Here is a 20,320-nt window from a genome sequence, read left to right on the forward strand (position 1 = left end):
CTTGGTGGGCCTCGTCAGTGAGGTGTAGATTGGATCCCTATGGTGCTGCAAGCAAGGGACCCACATCTGGGCATACCCTCTCTCACATAGGGAGCCAAACTACCAAAAAAAGGGGTGGGTGGATGCTTGTGGTCTCGTGCAGAAGGGATGTGACCTAGCAGATTGGGCTAGACTGCCCCTTATGGGGAGGGACCAAGCCTGATTTGCATATGGTCTTTCTGCTTTTGTAATGTCTTGGAGGCGAAGAACGATGGTCTGGAGGGTTGCCCAGAGCAATGCCAGATGTTAAGATTAATTTGAAACCTTCCAGCCATCACCTCTTGTGTTTTGAGATAAACCTTGGAATGCAGGATACACCTGGTGGTGCTGGATAAGCCTGGGGATGCTGGACAAGCCTGGGGATGCAGGAAGGTCCTGTAGTTCTGAATACCCTGTAATTGTGAATGGCAAAACACGAATGCAATGATTTAGAGGGGGTTTTGTGAGTAAGCCACTGGGCAGGAAAAGTGAAGCAGAATGTTGAAACATACTGGATGTTACATATGCTTCAACAACACCTAAGCCGAGCTATGCGAGGAGCCAAAGAATATCAAAGGTATCACTGTCTCACCTTTAACAAGAAGCCGAACTTAAAGGCTAACTGCAAGAGGCGCCGGGGGTGAAAGAAACAATTAAAGAAATGTAATGCAGTTAAGAACTTTAGAATAGAAGCCCAGATAAATGGATATATAAAGCCAATACACATGTGCAAATTATAATCCATAGGGAAAACCCAATCATTCTAACTGCCCAATATATTTGTTCAATCTATGGCACTGTAATGAATCTTCATGCGATTGCTCTTTTGCTATTTAAGTATGGTAGAACAATGGTAGTAGAATAATGTTCAGTGTTTTTTTTTTAACATGAACTAGAAATGTGATACGGCTGCAGGTTCACCTGGCAAATGTGTGCTGGGGTTTAGGCCTACTATAGAAAGTAACTCTTGTACTATGAAACACTTTGGAAGCTTATTTTCCTCAAGCAGCTGCAGTGCCTGGAGGGTGTTAGTCAGCAATAGTTCAACTTGGTGTACACCTGTGATCAATGAGCAGGAGCTAAAACCAGCGCCTGGGTCTTAGGTATCATGCATTAGACAGGAGCTACCACTGGGGCACAAGGAGGGGGTACATAGAGCACTGCAAATGTAACTTTCACATTAAATGTACACCAACAGAGCTCCACTTATGGATAATCCATCATATTTCATTGTGTCATGGATGTGTGCCAATTCTTCTTTATTTACATTCTGTAACAATCAAAGTTAAGGAAACCTATGCATGTTTGTAAGGCAGCAGTTGACCCCAGGAGCCAAAAATAGCTCCTGGTAACTAGCTAACCAGGCTTTCCTAGGATAGAAGCAGGATGTAAAGCAAATGAAAAAAAAGCCCAGCGATTTCAAGCCCTGCTGCGTTGATGTAATCATGGGGTGGGGAAGAGGACAAGGCTGCAGATATGGGAAGAAGTCACCACTGGAGGTGAGGTAGGGTTTAAGGTGACAAGTGTATTAAAAGGTGCTAATTCAGCACCAGATAGGGGGGTGCACCTACCACCTACGGAAGTAAGCAATAGGGGAGGGGTCACCTCCTGGGGAGGAAATATCACAGGTACACAAATGAACTGCAGTCACACCATGAAAGAAGGCCTTGCAGGGAAATGTGGGGGATAGGGATGCACTGTGTATGCCATCGGCCCGGGGCACCTTTGGATGGTATGAGATAGTGAAAAATCCCAGATAAACACATTTAGCAGGGATGCCCCCAGGAGGGGCCTCGCCCGGGAAACCCTGGACACATGATCAACACACCACAGATTAGGGAGAAAAAAGACAGAGCTCAAGCTGGGCGTCACGGAAAATCCGCAGTAGCTAAGACACCGCAGGGTGATGTGATAACAGGGCGACAAGCCAATCCTATGGGCACTCAGGGGTAGAGAGGAAGTGGATTTGAGCCAGAAAACCTTCACCTGGTCACAAGTGCCTGTCAGCAGGTGGTTATGGGAATGGGGAGCTGAACAGAGTGATGTTCCTCGGAGGAACAATAGAATGATACATTTCTATGTCCATGGGAGGTGGCCAGCCTTCAGAGTATCCACTAGAAGGTTTGCAAAGGCTGTTATCTAATGGGTACCATGTGAATGTCTCCCATCCGACCAAAAGCAGGGTGTCTGGTGTTCCATTCGCAATGATGCTGACCAATGGCAGAATAATAAAATTCTGGCTGTCAGCACAAATGTTATTTTACTAATTGCAAACTGTTCCCGGGAGGGGTGAGAAGCAATGTGGCACCAAAGAGGGGGTGGGGAGTAATGAGTTGGATGCTGTTGACCTGCTTGCTCCAATCACGTTTCACTAACATACGTGTAGCTCTAAGGATAGGACATAGTTTAGCCAATGAGTTTCTTGGGAAACACAGAAAATATGAACATCCTGAGCTGCAACTGTTTCCAACACCCTGACCATCGTATCTGCAGTATAAAACTAATGTTTGCTGTATGCCCAGATGTCCACTCTCATCAATCAGTTCCAGTCCACTGTTCTGTTTGATTTGTGCTCGCCCAGCTGTAATAAACAGCGTTGTTTCTTACCCGTTGTGTGCTCCTATTTGATCATGATTATTACATGGTGGGATCAGGGGATCCCTGATACATTTTTGGAGGCCCCAGCGAGATCCTCAGCCCTCCCGGTTAGCTGAGGGTATCCAAGCCCCCCTTCCCTTGGGGTGCGGGTCTGGTGACCACAGACCTGACCAACGCGCATCACAGAGGAGGCCCTGCAGAGTTCACAAAGGTCGGTCTGGTCCCGAGCGTTGCCCGCACTCAGTGGGAGGGGTGAACTCGTGCTGGAGGCTCGGTGCCAAGGGGACTCGAGGTTCTCTAGGATGCGAGTATAATCAAGCAAGAACACACTGCATTGTGGTTGCATGCCCTCGGCGGGGGAGGCATAGATTTTTTATGGTGTCTAGGACACATCCTCAAGGGGGGAGGACGATCGTCCGCAGTAGTATTAGAAATTAATGCATACCACACAATACGGTGTGGACGCAAGTGTGGGAACACCCGCATTACAGTGGCAGAGGTGCGAAGTGAGAGGCAAACCCCATCAGACGGGAGTTGTGCATAGCACCGGTGATTCTATAGGTGTGTCATTGAGGTAAGAGTTGTGCTTTTGAGGTTTTTTCCTGTTCTGAGGGTATAGAGAGGGACACGTGTGTGGTTGCTAGGGTTGTCTTATGGTGTGGAGTCGTGGTGGAAGAGTCAACACCAGGAGGTACCCCATGTAATATATTGCACTTGGCATTGTAGCGGTGGGTGTGTGCAGAGGAGGCACAGTGCTTACTTGCTCTAACATAGGGAACAGTGAGCCTGCGGAGAGGGCCGTTGGGTACTAACACTGAGTGAGAAGTCCGGCCTATGGGCAGGGCCAGCGTGACGAGTGGAATGCCTGGTCAGGCCTGTGGTGAGGGCCAGAGTGGACGCTGAGCTAGGTGAGATTGGGAGTGAGTCAGTGTGTAATGGGAGAAAAGGGAGGAGGTGAAGAAGAAAAGTGAGAAGGATATACAGGGTAGCTGGGATAAAAAACGAAAGGAGGTAGGGGCATAATGACCTATCCATGTAGCCCCCTGGACCACATGTGCCAAAAATTGCCTCAGTATCGCGATAAAAGATTAAAGTACAATTTTCAATGGACCCAGGAGACTGCAGGTCAGTGTTTCCATGCATGAGCCGGAGACAGAACTATTGACAGCAAAATAATAGAAAATACATTTTCATAAGGGCTCCAAGTTGAAAAGTAGACAGAGCATATTGGGGCTCTGAAGTTATATCAAGAGAAAAGGGGAACAAGTGAAAAAGGAGGAAGAAGAGACAAGCTCACCGCCCACACCCTATGGTGTCCATCTATCATAACGGCCTGCAGCAGGGTACACAAACCCCCAGCGAGAAACCTCAGGAGGGGACTGTGTAAAACAACTGGGGAAAAGGACAGAGGGGCACAAAGGGAGGAACTGCACCCAACGGGAGAGAGGAAATACCTAGCAGATATAGAAAAGAACTCACAACAGCAGGTGGTTGCGTTATTTAGTTAGGCAGAGAGAGTGATAGAAGAGGAGGTACGGAGGAAAAGTAAGGGAGATAAGGGTGAGTGGCTATCAGGGAGAATAACATTCAAATTAGATGAAAAGGGGGAAGATGGGAAGAAGAAAGAAGTGGAAGGAGTGGGCGAGGACGATGCAGCCTCAGATGAAGGACTGCTAAGGGAAGAATGGATTGTTGGGGACAGTGACGAAGGGACGACTGAAAAAACAAGGAGACGGGGGGAGGAAAGAGCAAAAGCGACATGACAGGTCTACCTTCCTTCACAGCAGGGTGGGGAAGGTTAAAATGGGATTAACTCAGTCCACCAAAGGAGGGGGAGGGATAGGTCCAAAGACACAAGTAATGCCATTACTACAGAAATGGATAGGGGATGCGCATTATGTACCATGGCACACAATGGACAGAGATGATCAACTATGCAGCCTGCTATCTCTCGTGGCAGGGTCCAGTAAATAGATACAGGTGCTCGAGAACAAGACGGCAGGGGTGACATTTGCCATAGGGGATATTATAGGTTTATTCGCAGCAATCATAGGAGAGCAGGCAGACAAACTATAGAATCAGGCAGGGTACAAAGGGGTGAAATTAGGAACAAATGCCCATGACGGAGCTCCATTTAATAACTATCGAGCACATGCCTGGGAAGTCCTGAGAAGTACACATCCTGGCAGGTATGACCTAGAGAGTGTAATGGCACACAAAATGAAAAGCGACAACAACCCAGCAGAGAATATAAAATGAGTGAAGGATCTGTGGACACAGGAAACAAAAAGGTCCTCGGCTGAATGCATACCCCCGTTTTATCACATATTGATAAAGGTACTGCCAACAAAAATACAGACAGTATTAGATAAAATGGTGAGCAACGAAGCTAAGGGCTGGCCAGAAATACAGGCAACAACAGTGCACTATTGCACGTGGAAACAAGAGATTGAGAGGCAGGCGGCCGAGAACGCAGCAAAAGCAGAAAACAGATTGGTACAAAAGAATCTGGCAAAGTATACCATAGAAGTACACTGCTTGTACCCTACGCTGCCACAGATGTACCCACTGCGCAGGGAGGGTTTCCCGTAGAAAACACACAACAACCAGGAGGTTATGTGCCGTCACAGTATATGCAGCAGTGGGGAATGCTCCAGTTACAGGCAAATCGTTCTGTGCGTTGGTGCTGCAGTCTGCCTTCACTGTTGTTCGTGGTGCTGCAGGGAGGAGCCAGTACTTACTTCCCTTACAGGCGCGGAGCACCGCAGAGTCGGCAGAGTCTGCAGTTAGAGGCAGTTGGAGACGGGAGGGGGCATCTCTTCTATGCCAGTTGGCTCCGGCGAACATCGAGTGCTTGCTATAACGGAATTGGATGCAGAAATGTTGCAAGCTCGAACGCGACGCCAGATTCGGATGCAGGGCGAGGCGTCACCCTTACCATCCACCCCCAGAACGGAGAACTTTAGCATCGCCACCAGCTTGAATCCTGAAAAAGAGGCGAGACCCCCCCAACCTCCTCCACCCACCTACGTTACTGAATACAGTAACATCGCTGGAGCTAATTAAAAGGTCTGTGGCTTCTCATTTAGACATCACCGATGAGGGGATGTTAGGAGTGGAGTGAGGGGGGCTATCTCCTAAACGCTCTGCCTATATCTGATGGGGTTGACATCATGGATATCTCGAACACTAAACAACAGGATACAGGGAAAGTGGAGGGAGCCCATAATAAATCTCCCAATGGAGTAACTTTACTGCAATCTGCAAACAAGCCCTTAATCAAAACATCCAAGGTGATTAATGGCACTCAAGAGCAATTGGAGGGTGAGAAGTTAGCAATGGAGCCTGTCCTTGAGGACCCTCCTTCATCTGAAAACAATTCTTAAGCATCTATAAGCGACCCCTTGCAAAAGCTCATTGGCAAAGAGCAGAATGTAACACCCAAGGAAACATCAAGCTCTATGTTGGCCCTAAGACTCATGATATTGCGCTTCTTCAAGCCTCCCTCAATAATAAAGCTAGCTGGAAATTGAATAAACAGTCCGCACAGGTCGCGGACCTGCTAACTGAGCTAACATCCCCCATCTTCCTTGGTAAGCGAGGCACAGCGGTCAGCACGGCACCTACCTTGGGAGTGGGGGAGTCCCCTAAGGGTGGAACAAGCTCACTTAGGAACACTGGATAGGCTGAGGATGAAGAAGTGGAGCCCTGCATTGTTAACTGTTCGCAAGCGGGGGCAACAGCTCTCCCAATAGTTGCCTCGTGGCTATCCCCCTTGCCCTCTGCCATTCAGTCTAACGCCTCATCTGCTTCGACAGTGTCCAGTCTCAACAGGTCAGTTTTTTCACCAGCCCTCCCGGTTTCTGAGCCTCAGGTGGGAGAAGCTGGGATGTCTCAAATTCAAGCCATGGTAATGTCAGCACTGACAATATCACTATTGCCTTTCATAAAAATATTTGAATCAACCAACAATGATTTTAGCAATGGTGCACTCAAAACTGATTTATTTGGAGACCTTTACAACAACAATTCAAACCAGACTCAATTATGAAGCAGAGCAGTCTGACAAATAGCAAAATAGCCTCTGCGACATAAGAGCAGAACAAGCCGATAAAACATCAATGATGGATGCAATACTCGAATCCCAAAAATGGATCAGAGTAATGATGGCCTCAGGAGGCAAAGGGAGTCAGTGTATACAATTAATTCTGACAAAATCCCCTCTAAAAAGGATGCTGGAAAGAAACAGATGGTGCCACTCACATCCTCAGGCTTCAGATCTCGCAATAAGCCAAAGTTAACGGTGGGCGTGACACAGGGGGTCACTATTATTGAAGATGTCCTTAGAGCTGGAAGCCCGTCCTACCAAAATCCAGAAGGTGGAAATCTAGAGGCCCCTGAGATGTTAAATGATCCGGATATCTGTGACGCAACCTTTACATTACCAACCCTGCCTACCACTATGGAGGGGCACAACGATGGACAGACAGAATCAACCCAGTTTGAGGAAAGAGAAGCAAGGGTCGACAAGATCATTGTCCGAGCCAGTGTTTGCAATTTTTAGAAGAAAGCCAAAACCATCGGGCTTGGACAGGCAACCCCAACAAAGGAAGTCCAAAAACATGGCCTCAATTAGAAAGCCAAAATCCAATGCTTCCAGAACCTTTATACGCAATCTCAAAACTCTCCCTCAATCAGCTAGTCTGTTGACTAAACCAGAGATCAGGGGAAGCACAAAGACTGTGAAATTCTCCATGGTTAAAACGGGACAACTCTTCCATCCCAGAATTCACCAAGCAAGGGAGGATCGACCCTCAAGCCCGGATGAGATCGATAATGAATCACTTTCAGCGCTTGAATTTTCAATCTATTCAATTGAATCCTCTAATAAGCCCCTTGAAAGGACCCGAGAATTGAGGGACGATTCTCAGAAGGTAGTTGCCCTGAGGAGGAGCAGGAGCCTAAGTCTAATCCAACAGGGAACGGGGCGACAAAGCCTCTGAGAGATGATCAGTTTCTAACTATGGCCCAAAAAAGGAGGAAGAAATGCGTCCCTGTGGCCCCCCTCCATTTCTACCAGTAGGGGTCAAACAAATGGAAAATAGAAAAGAAGCCTCTAACAGACATAAGAAGGGAGAGATAATAGCAATATCCCTAGAATGGATATCGTTGAACAGGAAAAACGTAATGATCCTTCTGCATCATATACCCACTTTACATGTAATAACTTTAGAAGACATATCAGTGGTGGAATTCGTCAAAGAATCACAAACTGATTGGGTACTGCTACATGTAAGATCAGAGAGAATCAAAACAACTCTGTGGGAGGCACCCCAATGTCTTGGTCACTTGGTTTCAAACTAACCCAAGAATTAAACTGCAGAGATACAGTTTGGAACTAAATATACATATCAAGTACCCCCCTTAGGCAACATCTGAAAACATACCGGGACCACATAAGAGGACTGATAGCTCCTAGATGAGTCATTACTAAATGGAGTGAAGATGACGGAAATGCAGACAATTTCATGCCCAAAAAGGCAAAGCCACTGATAATTACTTTCTCCAAGTTGGCCAAAGAAAACAGGATGGTGAAACTTGATAACCAAAATTACTGGGATACTGCCGGGATACTGCTAATGGTGAAGATTGGGCTTGGATAAAGACAGCGCTAGCTTCTTCAAATGGAAATTTGCACAAGGCCTCGAAGCTGAAGACAGAACTTAAGATCAGCTCATGGAATACCAAGGAATTATCTCACCTTGGTCCTAGTTTGATATCATTTGCTTACAAGAGACCTGGCTGTGTGAAACTCCGCTTTGTAATGGTTACATCCCACTTTTAAATCCAGCCCAAAAGGGGCACTGTGGTAGACCCTTTTCTAGCCTGTTAAAGCATATTAAGATAGGAGTGCGAGGGAATGAAAATTCTAAAAACACGATACTCCCAATCTTTGGTCCCAAATATTGATGCTTAAACATGTGTGTGGGTAGAATCATCTATGTCATCTACTGTTGTCCTTATCAACATGTATTGGAATTTGGAAAAAAGAGGGGAAAGATCAATTTATGAATGGCATGATGGGTGGGATCGATCAGGCCAGATTAGAAATAGAAGACCCATTCATTATACGCTGTGGGGAATTGAACATCAGATGTATGGATTTAGATGTATTGCTAGATAAGTCTTGGGGTACAGCGAGCAGCATTAAGAGACTAAGAGGAAATGCATAGCTTCAAGAAATGCAATTGCGAGAACTAGTATTAAATAACAATACTGCTGGAGACAATCCCGCTAAATGTACATGGGGATGTGGCCTAGTGACAACCACCTTAGATTACTTCTTTGTATCAAATAATGTTCAGGAGCAAAGTCACTGGTGATTATTGATATGGAATTTAGTGACCATTGTCTCCTGAAATGTACCTGGGACTGTTCTTTTAAAAGAAAAAGAGGTAGACTAACTGTTTGAAGGCCCAGGTCTCACAAGGCCGCAATAGGCTCCGTATGACTCCCCAAGACGTACAAGACATGACAGCGATCCTGAATTTCAGGAGGGAAACAGATGAGACAGATTTAAATTATGCACCCTTACGGGCTAAATACCATCAAACTGATCACGGAATGGCTAGGCCAGAGGTTGTTAGGACACATAGATATAATATTAATCTAGTGAAAGAACGTACAAAATATAGAGCTGACATGAAAGCCCTTAGCCACACTCCCTTGGTCAGCCAAATGCAGAATTAAAAAAAACACAAGCAACAATGCAATAACTAGCTACACAGCTGTAGAGCGCAGCGTATGCAAACAGATGTGGAAAACATGTTGAACGTTCTTAGTAAAAAAGAACTCTAGGCTGACATGGGAGTGGATAAACAAGGTATGCACCTCTCAGGTAGCCATGCAAATTCCTATGGTTTCTGAAAAGCAATGGCACAACTATTTTGGATCCCTTTTTTTCAGTACAGACGCAGCATATACTGGTACAACCATCCACTACCTCCACCCGGTCGGCTTGGAATCTGGATAAGCATGACAATTTAGACCTAATTTTGAAAGTAAGTGCCTCCAGAGCTTCCCTCCCTGATGGCCTCTCTAACTGCATCCTAAAACATGCCCCCCGTGAGTGGATTGATTTTGTTATTCTGGAGAATTCTGAGAGACAAAAGGGTACCGGACTCATGGAAAAAGACTGTGATTATACCAATATTCAAGAAGAGGGTAAGAACGGATCCTAGAAATTAACGCCCGATAGCCTTACTTGATACTTTGGGGAAAATCTTTGCCTCAATTTTACTTAAGCGTTTGTCAAACTAGGCGATCAAGTCAGGGCAGCAAGACCCCCGTCAAACAGGTTGTGTTAAGGGCATAGGAACTTCTTTCAACAATTTCCTGTTGAACCTGCTCAAGCTCCAATCCATGAGAGAAAATACAAAATTGTACATGGCATTTGTGGATTTGGAGCAGGCATTTGATAGTGTCAACAGAGAACATTTATGGTCCAAGATGAGGGCCTGGAACTGTCCGTCTGATCTAATAGAGGCAACGAAAGAACTTTACACTGGCACCATGATGCAAGTCTGTTTAAATCCGCAGGGACATATTTCAGATGCAATCAAGATTAATAAGAGCCTAAACTAGGGCTGCTCCTAGGCCCTGATCCTCTTTAATCTCTATATTTCTGATATGGGAACAAGTCAAAATAAGGTGAGAGGATTCCCCCCTAAAATCAATGGAACGCCGGTGGCTTGGATCATATATGCAGATTATCTCATCCTGTTAGACAGAACCCCTATTGGTCTGCAAAAGCGCCTGAAGGCCCTAAAAGAATATATGTCTGAGAATGATCTGCGAGTCAATGTAAAAAAAATCAAACATTATGGTTATAAATAGCAGAACAAATAGGCAAAACCTTAAATTGAGACAGCAGTTAGGCCTAGATCCTCTTAAGTGCATTGCCTCCATCATTTATTTGGGAGTGTGTGTCAATCAGAGCCTAGTGGACACTCCCTCGGCCATTCTCTTAAAATCAAAGGTTAAAAATCTAGCTGCCCAGTGATCAATTTGACATCGCTGTTTTGGAAAGGTTTCTATGACTCCGCTGATTATTTTCTACAATCAGAAAGTTATTCCTATTCTATTTTATGGAGCCGAGTCTGCACTTAATCTAGCATGGCAGATATGGGAAATTCTAGAGGGTGCTTTCTGGAAGCGAGTTCTTCGTCTTCCTAGCTGCATCCCGTTGGCCTGCATTAGATTCGAACTGGGTCTCTTATCCCTATACTCTGACTCACTCTGGAAGACTTTGATCCCGTTTCGCAAATCTCTATTGGCTGATAGGGCCCCCGTTGTCTATTTTAGGCCATCATGATCAGGGGTTAAGATCTGGTCCCTTCCCTAATTGTAAGGAGAAATGTGTCAGCTGTCTAAATTAATTGACTATCTCCACAGACCTCCTAATATCCAACCTTGGTTCAGTGAAAAAGAAACTCCAACAACGGGATTGGATATTGACCCAGGATAAAAGAAACCAACTTTCTCTGATGAACGCTTATGCAGTAGAATGTAGAGCTATGAAAGTGGTCCACAAATATTTAATGAAGTTCCCATGTCCGATTTTTAGAGGTCACTTCATGCGAATGCGTCTGAATCTTCATCTAACTGAAGAGGTGTGTGTAGCTCGCAAGCAACTAACCAAAGGGGCTGATAACATATAGATTTTGTTGCAAAGCAGGCGAGCCAGAAACACTAAATTTTAACATTTGATAACCTCTTGTGTAGGATTTACAGCACAGCGTACCTTTTACTTAGCAGCCTTTATCCAAATGGCTCTGACACTAACAGTAGAGGAATGGTGGCAGAAGATTTTATTGGAAGAAAATCAATCCTTAATATTTGTAGAGATCACATATTTAAATGAGCTTTTTACTGAAAATGTGATGTGATGTCATTTTAGTGAGGATGGGCCAGTCACATGGGGTCGGGAATATTCTGATTAATTGTCAGTGACTGGCTAGCGATGTACATACTTTGCAAATGTTTGGATATTTGTTAAAGGTTTGCAATAAACCAATAAAACAAAACAAAAAAGAAATTTGCACAGAGGCTCTTCCCCATGGGGAAAGGGCTTCAGCAACAACTAAAGGGAGCATATAGAGGGGTAGGATGCAGGGTCTTTGGGCCATGTTTCATATATCAAAACATGGGGAATGTCGCACGCACCTGTCCATTAGCACAACAAGCAAAGGCAGTACAGATGGCACAACAGCAAGGAGGGGTCCCAATGCCGGCAAACTGGCAGCAGATTCAGCCTCACGTAGCCTCGATGCAGCAGGGACAGATGTCCTTGAAGCAGGGAGCACCACAGGTACCTGGGGGTTAATGGAAGGGGGAGCAGGGACATTGGCTATGACAGACAGCAGCAGTAGCCTGCAGGGGACACGGTACTGCTTGGCCAGAACGTGGTACACCATTACACTGGGGTAAGTGTCATGGGGGGAAACCTCTTCCCTTTCCCCCAGGGCAACACGCAGCAATAGGGGGCCCACAGAAGGCACAATTATGTCCAAACCTAGCAATAACTGATGGTCCATACGAGGAACCAGAAGTAGCATTGAAAATAAGACCCAGGTCATTTTTAATTTTCTCATAGACATGGGTATGACGAAATCCTGTATACAAGAGGGAGGATTCCCATTATCGAAAAAGATCATGGACACGCAGGGCTTCTCTGGGGCAGTGGTCATGGTTCAAGTCACAAAATAGTTTCCACTGACAATAGGGACACAACACATTGTAGCTCCACTATTGTACTCCAAAGACACTCCCATCAACATACTAGGGAGAGATTTACTCAGCAAGTTGAATGCAACCATATCATTCACAGAAAGAGGGATAGTATGCACAATACTAGGCCTCTACTACACCCGAGTGGCTGCACTCTTGTTAAGCCAACCCTGTACCAGAAATGTTTTTGTACGGAGTTGAAATACTGCTGGGATGGGTCCCGGAAATACAAGGGAAGGTGTTCCGACTGACATCAGAATTCTTGTTCAGACCACAGTATCAAAGATACATGAAAGGCACCACTCTCGTGCAACAGTTAGAAGGGGTAATAGTACGTAAGGATTTAGTGATCTTTTGTGGAACAGACAAAGCAATATGAAGCTGCGCACAGTGCGCTGCATCGATCCAACTTTTCTTTATTTTAAACAATTTTTATTAATTTCAGCAAACAACCAAAAAAAAAAAAACAGACGGTGAACAACAATTTCTCTCCAAACCACCGTTTCTGCATCTGGCCATTTCTGAAGGTCATGCCACCAAACTTCAACTTTTGGTCTATTACTTGCTTTCCAGCTCATGGGAATTCTGTGCTTAGCAAGTATATAAGCCAGGTCTTTGAGTTTACTCACATGTTTCAATTTACGCGGCCTAGGGAACATCCCTCCCACCATGCATGCCCACAACGATTCCACCTCCAGACTAATCTCCTTCTCGGTCAAAAGGTGGGCCACCTTCCTCCAGAATCTCATTTCCGGGCACGCCCAGAACATATGTACCAGTCCCGCATTCTCCTCCCCACATTTAGGACATATTTGTGTTCCTGCATTCTTAAACATTGCAATCTTCTGAGGGGTCATATACGCTCTATGAGTAACATAACTGGATTTGTTGCAACCTTGCGTTCCTGGACACTTTTTTTTGTGGTATCCCTGTACCCTCACCCACAACCCATCACTCATAGATTCCCCAGCTTCCAATTCCAATTCCAAATCCTGTATCAGCTGAATCACCTCCTTTCCCACCCTCGACATCAGCAGTTCATAAATTCGGGAGACCTCATAGCCTCCGTCTGACACATCATAAAATGTTCCATTGACTGTCGGGCTGACTTTCCAGCACTATTGCTGACCAAGTGTCTTTTATCTTCCGCTTCAGCCTAGTATAAGTTATCTACTGTCTCCTGTGTAAACCGGTGTCTTCCACCAGTGTGTCAAACTCCACCTCCTTGCCATCCTGCCACACATCCCTCAGGGTTGCTATACCAATCGGTTCCCAATGCTTCTGGACTATGTTCCTCAATTGCTCATCCACTCCATACAATGCCACTAGCGGCATCAGTGGGGAACACGGGAACCGGTTCTCCATCACCCAGCAAGCCCATCGCCACATCTTCCACCCCAAGTCTAACATTCTTGTCCTCCTGTCCTGCTGTGATGTTGGCAACCATATCCATTCTTTCAGGAAAAACAGGGCACATTCATCTCTCAACAATCTGGACTCCAATATGGAGTATTCTGATAACCACCTCGCCACATATTGTAGTTGACTGGCCATATAGTAAACCTCAAAGTTGGGCAATTTAATGCCCCCTTGATCATACGTGTTTTGCAATTTACATAATGCTATTCTGTTTCTCGTATTGTGCCATATGAACCCCCTACATATACCCTGGATTTTGACAAAGAATCTCTTGGGTATCATATATGGTATATTCACAAAGTAGTGTAACAGTCTAGGCAGCACCACCATCTTTAACAGTGCCACTCTCCCAATCATAGTCAAGGGGAGCTTGGCCCAGAACCTCATGCTGTTTTCAATGTTAGCCACCGCCTTCTCTGTGTTCTGTTTGTGTTCGACTTCTACACTGTGATGTACATCAATCCCCGGTATCTAAAGGTCCTGGTTTCCCACTGTATTTGTAATCTCGGCAGTTCCTCTCGAGGTATCCATTTATATCTGCCTAGAGGAAATATACATGATTTCTTGTGGTTTACTGTGATGCCAAACAGCACCGCTTATCTCCCCATTACTTACCAGAATATATTGTACGTTCTCTTCAAGATATCTCAAATACAAACAGCATATCATCGGCATACATTATTATAAGATGTTGCCCTCCTTTCGTGCTGATCCTCACCTCTCCATATTGTTGCCTCAAATATATCGCTTGGGGTTCTAGCGCTAACATAAACAGCATTGGGGACCATAGGCATCCCTGTCTAGTACCCCTGCTGAGTTGCCATCGATCTGAGATGGTCGCTCCCGTCTTAACTCGAGCCAGTGGTTCACTGTACAGCAATTGGACCCACCTCAAGTACGTGGGCCCAATCCTGTACTCCTTTAAGGCCGCCATCAACCAAGGCCCTTTGACAGAGTCGAAGGCCTTCACTGCATCTAATGAAATTATTGCAACCCCCTGGGGGTCCCTTTCCGTTTGTTCTATAACATGATGGAGCCTTCTGAGATTGTCGGATATGCTTCTGCGCGGAAAGTACCTGGTCTGGTCAGGGTGTATGAGTTTACTAATAACTGGTCTCAGCCTATTTGCCAGCACTGCCGTAAGTATCTTGCTGTCCTGATTAAACATGGACAGCGGTCTTTAAGACTCGCAGTCCGTGCATGGATTATTAGGCTTAAGAAGCGGGATAATTGCCTCCCTCAGACTTCGGCAGCGTCCCCCTATCTAACACCTTATTGCTAAAAGTGGGGGGAGCAACTCCGCCTTGCACTTCTTCTAGAACTCGCTAGGGAGTCCATCCACCCCTGGAGCTTTGCTCGTAGGTAAGAGCTTGCTTAATCACTGCTTCTAATTCCTCTAACATAATTGGGAACTCTAAGTTCTCTCTCTCCGCTGCCTCCAGTTTGGGAAGGCCAACGTCCTTCAATGTTTCCATCACATCAATCTCTCCTGCCTCGTCAACTTCCATATACAGTCGCTGGTAGCACTCTAAAAAGCCTTTGTTCACTCTTTCCTGGGTATATAATATTTGCCCATCCATCCTCCGTACTGCTCTGATTATTTGTCTGGGTGTCTCACTCTTATATAACCAGGCTAACAACCTGCCCGGCTTATCTCCCTCTGCATGCTGCCTTTCAATGTATTTTTTGCAGTTCAGGTTGCATAATCTCTCCCAGTACTCCCTGCAATCCTGTTCTAATTGTCGTATGGTTCCAGCCTCCTCTGGGGAATGCCCATCGCGCATTATTATCTCTAATTTCTTTTCTGCTTCATGTAACTCATGCGTTATTCCACCTTGTAGGCCTTTGGATTTAGATATTGCTGCCCCCCTCACCACCACCTTAAATGCCTCCCATAATGTGCCAGCCGATTCTCCGCTCCTGGTGCTGTGATCAAAGTATTCCACTATTTCTTTCTTCAGGTCCTCCCTAAACACTGTGTCTTTCAAAGCTTCAGCTCTAAGTCTCTGCATCGATCCAACATTAACGATAACAGGAGTAACGTATGAACAGCAGTTCTCCGACAAAGAGGAGGAAGGAGGGATGGTGTTTCAACTACAAATAGCTTGCCTAGTAGAAGCAATGGAGAAGGTAAGATCAATACTGATACAACTGGCGAAAAAGGGAAGTATCCAAGCAGATGAAGACTCAAGAAGGTGCCCAGAAAATGATGGACCTTGGGGCCTCATGACGTAGGTGTACTAAAAGGAGTAGGGGCATTGAAAATAAAACTGAAGGAAGGAGCACTGCTCCCCCGAGCTAAGCAATATCCATTGTTTAGAGAAGCAGATAAGGGAATATGCCCGACCTTGCATGCCCTCTGGGAGCAGGGTATAATTCAAACAAATCTATGCAATCACTGCACCAACAAAAATGTCGACGCAAATTATGGCCCGGTGCAGTGATCAGATAGATCACTGTGCCTGCAGCCCCCGGCCCACATTTTGCCTCCCCGACTCCCCACCCCACTTACCTTTATGGCGGCACACTGCTGTGTGTGCTGCCTACACCCTGCTATCCCTGCAACGTCAGCTCCTCCCACTAACGTGGGTTAGAGCTGATGCTGCAGGGTGCTTTTCTTTTTTTTTTCTTTCTTGTCCCCCGCTCACCAAAATGGTAAGCGGGGGACACCCCGTAACCCCCGACTCCCGTTACGGCACCCAAGCAGAACGGGGGAAATACACCTGCAATCCCCGCTCTGCTTGGGCGCAGTAAATGTCACCTTCATGCACAAATGAGGGTGACATTTTGGTACGATTCCATACAAACTTCTTCCTCGCCATGTAACATTGCCATATACCTGAATAAGAAATACAAGGGTGGGTCCTGGAAATTCATACAAGATTTACGCCCGCTAAGCTATGTTGTCGAGGCCAAATTTCCAGTGGTACCAAACCTCACCACGATATTGTGCAACATCCCAACACAGGCAAGGTACTTCACAGTCATTGACTTGAAGAATGCCTTTTTTTCCATTCCAATGCACCCTGAATCATGGTACCCGACAGCGTTTACATATCAGGGAACAAGATGCGAACAGACTAGACTGCCCCAGTGGTACTGTGAATCTCCAAGTATTTTCAATAGAGTGATCTAAATGGACCTGAACAAATTACAAATGCCAAGCACAGTAATCCAATATGTTGATGACTTGTTGGTATGCAGTGAGGTGGCGAAAGAGTGTAGGGCCAACTCAGTGCAGCTGCTGACATTACTGGCAGAGAAAGGGTACAAGGCGGACAAGGGAAAACTACAATACTGTCAGGAATAAGTAGTGTACTTAGGGCAAATAATATCCCCTGAAGGGCGCAGTATAACACAAGAGAGAGTGGGGCAATTCACTCAACAGCACAGCCACGCACAGTAAAGGAAATGCAGAAATTCCTGGGGCTGTCTAATTATTGCAGGGCAGGTTTTTTGGCTACTCGACCTACACAAAGCCCTTGCTGCAGACCCTAAAAGAAGCTAAGAAAGAGAAGAGGGAGTTAAAATGGATGCCCAAAGTGAGGGAGAATTTTGCAGAACTTAAAGAAACACTAGCACACGCACCAGTACTGGTCATCCCCAATTATAAAGACAAATTCCACTTGTCCTCCCACTCCGATGGTTCATTAAAGACGGCTGTCCTTGCGCAAAAGAAACCACAAGGACACAAACCGTTGGCCTACTACAGTGGCCTTTTGGACCCAGGGATGCAGGGACATTTTCCTTGTGAACAAGCACTCGCAGCTGCAGTGTTTGCAATAGAAAAGGCAGCAATGATCACAATAGGATGCCCCGTAGTGCTAGATGTGGAGCACTCACTGTTTGCTGTTTTGGAAAAATTGAAAAGCACCACATTGACACAGAAGGCATCTGGGTACGAGGTGATACTAACGAACCCAGCAATAGAGGCAGCGAGGTGTTATGTGGTAAACATTATAGCAGCTGAAAGGAAGTTTATGCATGACTGTGCAGCACATATGGATCGAATGGAAGGAGACATGCATGTTAAGGAAGAAGCAGAATGTCGGGTCGTCAAGTATTGATCCTGATACTGGCAGGAGACATACAGAGGCTGCCGTAGTATGTTACATACATGGGAAATGTGTATTAGCATCTCAGATGCGATTACCATCACACTATTCAGCACAAGCAGCAGATCTAGTTGCGGTTATAGGTGCATTAAACATGATGGAGGGACATGCAGCAAACATATTTTCCGACTCTACCTACGTAACATCGACCATACATTCCAACCATACATTCAGGATTGGTCCGATGGGAAAGGAGGGGTTTCAGGAGAAGTGATGGGGCACCAGTAAAACATACCGAAAGATTTTTGCATTAAAGGCGCCTGTGGAGGTGGCAATAATGAAATGTGCAGCACATAAAGGTGGATAAGACCAAATATCTTTAGGGAACTAAATGGCCAACAGAGCAGCCAAAGAAGCAGCATACTTACCAAAGGGAAGCAGGGTACTCTACCCAGAGGGCAAAAAAGGAAACAAATGAAGGCAGGGGAAAAGATGAAAGGTAGGAAATAGAGAAAGAGGAAAGCTTGAATGCAACATCAATTGTTCAGATAATAGAATTGCAAGGAGAGGCCTGCAGGACGAGAGGGACTTGTGGAAAGAAAGAGGATGTTTTCTTTCCCCAGTAGACCTAATATGGAGGCAGAATAGTACATAAAAAACAGTGATGCCTCAGAAATTGCTGAATTTAGCTCTTGAGCAATTGTATTTTGCGAAGCAATCATCCAAGATAGTATAGCATAAGAGATAATGGATGTACCAAATCTGCATGAGCGAGTGGCAGAGTTTATGGTGAACTGTGTGATCTGTATGTAAAATGCTAGAAATCAAGATGGGAGATCCATAGACAGCTGTCTTGTTTTGAAGCTATTTTATTTTGCCTTCAAAACGATTTTGCACAGATAAATCGAATTAAACATTTACAGGACTTTCGATAAGCACGAAAGTATGGACAGATGTTTTTTCTTAAGGGAAATACAGGTGAGTATAGTCCTCTTCAATTATCGACAGACAATTTCCACAGTGGTGCACGAGTATACAATACAGGTAGGTAGTGACATAGAACTTGTGCAGGGTGTGACCCAGGACTGTAGTAGGTCTGGGGGTATTCAACAAAATAGTGTACACAACACTATCCATCAACACATATATACAAAGGTTGTGCCACAAAACATCGACACAGAGGTGTTTCGGCCAAACAGGACTGGGTAAGGGCCTGTGGTGGTGGTGGCCTTCATCAGGATGATCACTGGTAGTGGTGCTGTCCGCATAGGTAATCGTCTGCAGTGATGCAGCGGGGACGCTGTGCTTGGAGTCCTGTTATGGGTACTGGACTCTGGGAACCATGTCTGCAGTGAGCATGGGAAGACTTGTATGGTCCGGGTCTCCTTGGCCAATAAATACAACCGTAAGCCTCTAGGAGCGAATGCAAAAAATGGCATCTGCACAGTACACACTACATCGATATGCAAAAAGATGCCTGTCTTACAAATACATAATTGTTGTTGTCTGTTTATTTTTGCATTGGCTTGAGGCTGGTCCCTGTGCAAAGAATGACGTGAAGTTTGCAGCCAAATTCATGGGGCGGGAAGATTCCAAGATGTGGAGTATGTGAATAGATAAGGTCAGAAAATGGCCAGCATTTCACCAATTACCTTTTTGATGAGATTACGCGCCTCTTAGGGATAAAACACAAGCTTTGCATACTATACCAGTCGCAGGCGAACAGGATTGTTAAAAGGCTCAATGGCTTGCTTAAAAAATGCTTGGCGTAGCAACCTTCTTCTCTGTGCCAAAACAGGCTTTCTTGCCTGCCACTTGCACTTTTTTGCCCTTCGCAACTCATCAGGAAGGGCACTTTCTGCAAGTACAGCCTCCCTATCCTGGAGACAGAGTTCTCGTCCGCAACATGGTAAGGAAGTGGAAGGAACCAAGGTTTTGTGGTCCATTTGAAGTGGTCTACGCAACCTGCAACCCCACCCGGTGGTGAAGATAAAGGAAAGGAGGGCATGGATCCATATGTCTGGCATCCGCAAAGACGACAGCAGCACTATGGAAAGACAAGAGAGCAGCATCACCAAATGGGAAGTTTAAGTCAATTATCATTGACATTGTGTACTGCAATAAGACACTATAGAAGGCCCATAAATGAAAGAAGATGGGCAAGAGAATACTAGGGGGCATGGGAGAAGAGCAAAATGTGATGCAAATATAATAGGAGTTGGATTATCCTGTTTTTCTGTCTTCTGTCTTCTCCTCTTCAGGTTCCTAATGCATACGGGTAGTACGAGCATGCCTGCTGATGATGGAAGGGAAACACGTACCAAAAGAAGTACATATTGTATAGAAGAGTTTTATAGTGCTATTGGAGAGGGAGGGGACCTCACATCTGTAAATGTATTGTATAAAGAGATGAAGAGGGTGGGCGAGGAAGCACCAATGGC

The 20,320-nt window shown here is 45.5% G+C and overlaps 1 protein-coding gene across 1 annotated transcript in view; it reads right to left on the reverse strand.

The window, feature by feature from the left end:
* Positions 1-20,320, reverse strand: part of KCNN2 (potassium calcium-activated channel subfamily N member 2) — a 752,674-nt gene that overhangs the window by 443,034 nt on the left and 289,320 nt on the right. The window lies entirely within an intron of this gene.

The sequence above is a fragment of the Ambystoma mexicanum genome, chromosome 6p, assembly GCF_040938575.1.
Source record: "Ambystoma mexicanum isolate Mex_15411 chromosome 6p, UKY_AmexF1_1, whole genome shotgun sequence".
NCBI lineage: Eukaryota > Metazoa > Chordata > Amphibia > Caudata > Ambystomatidae > Ambystoma > Ambystoma mexicanum.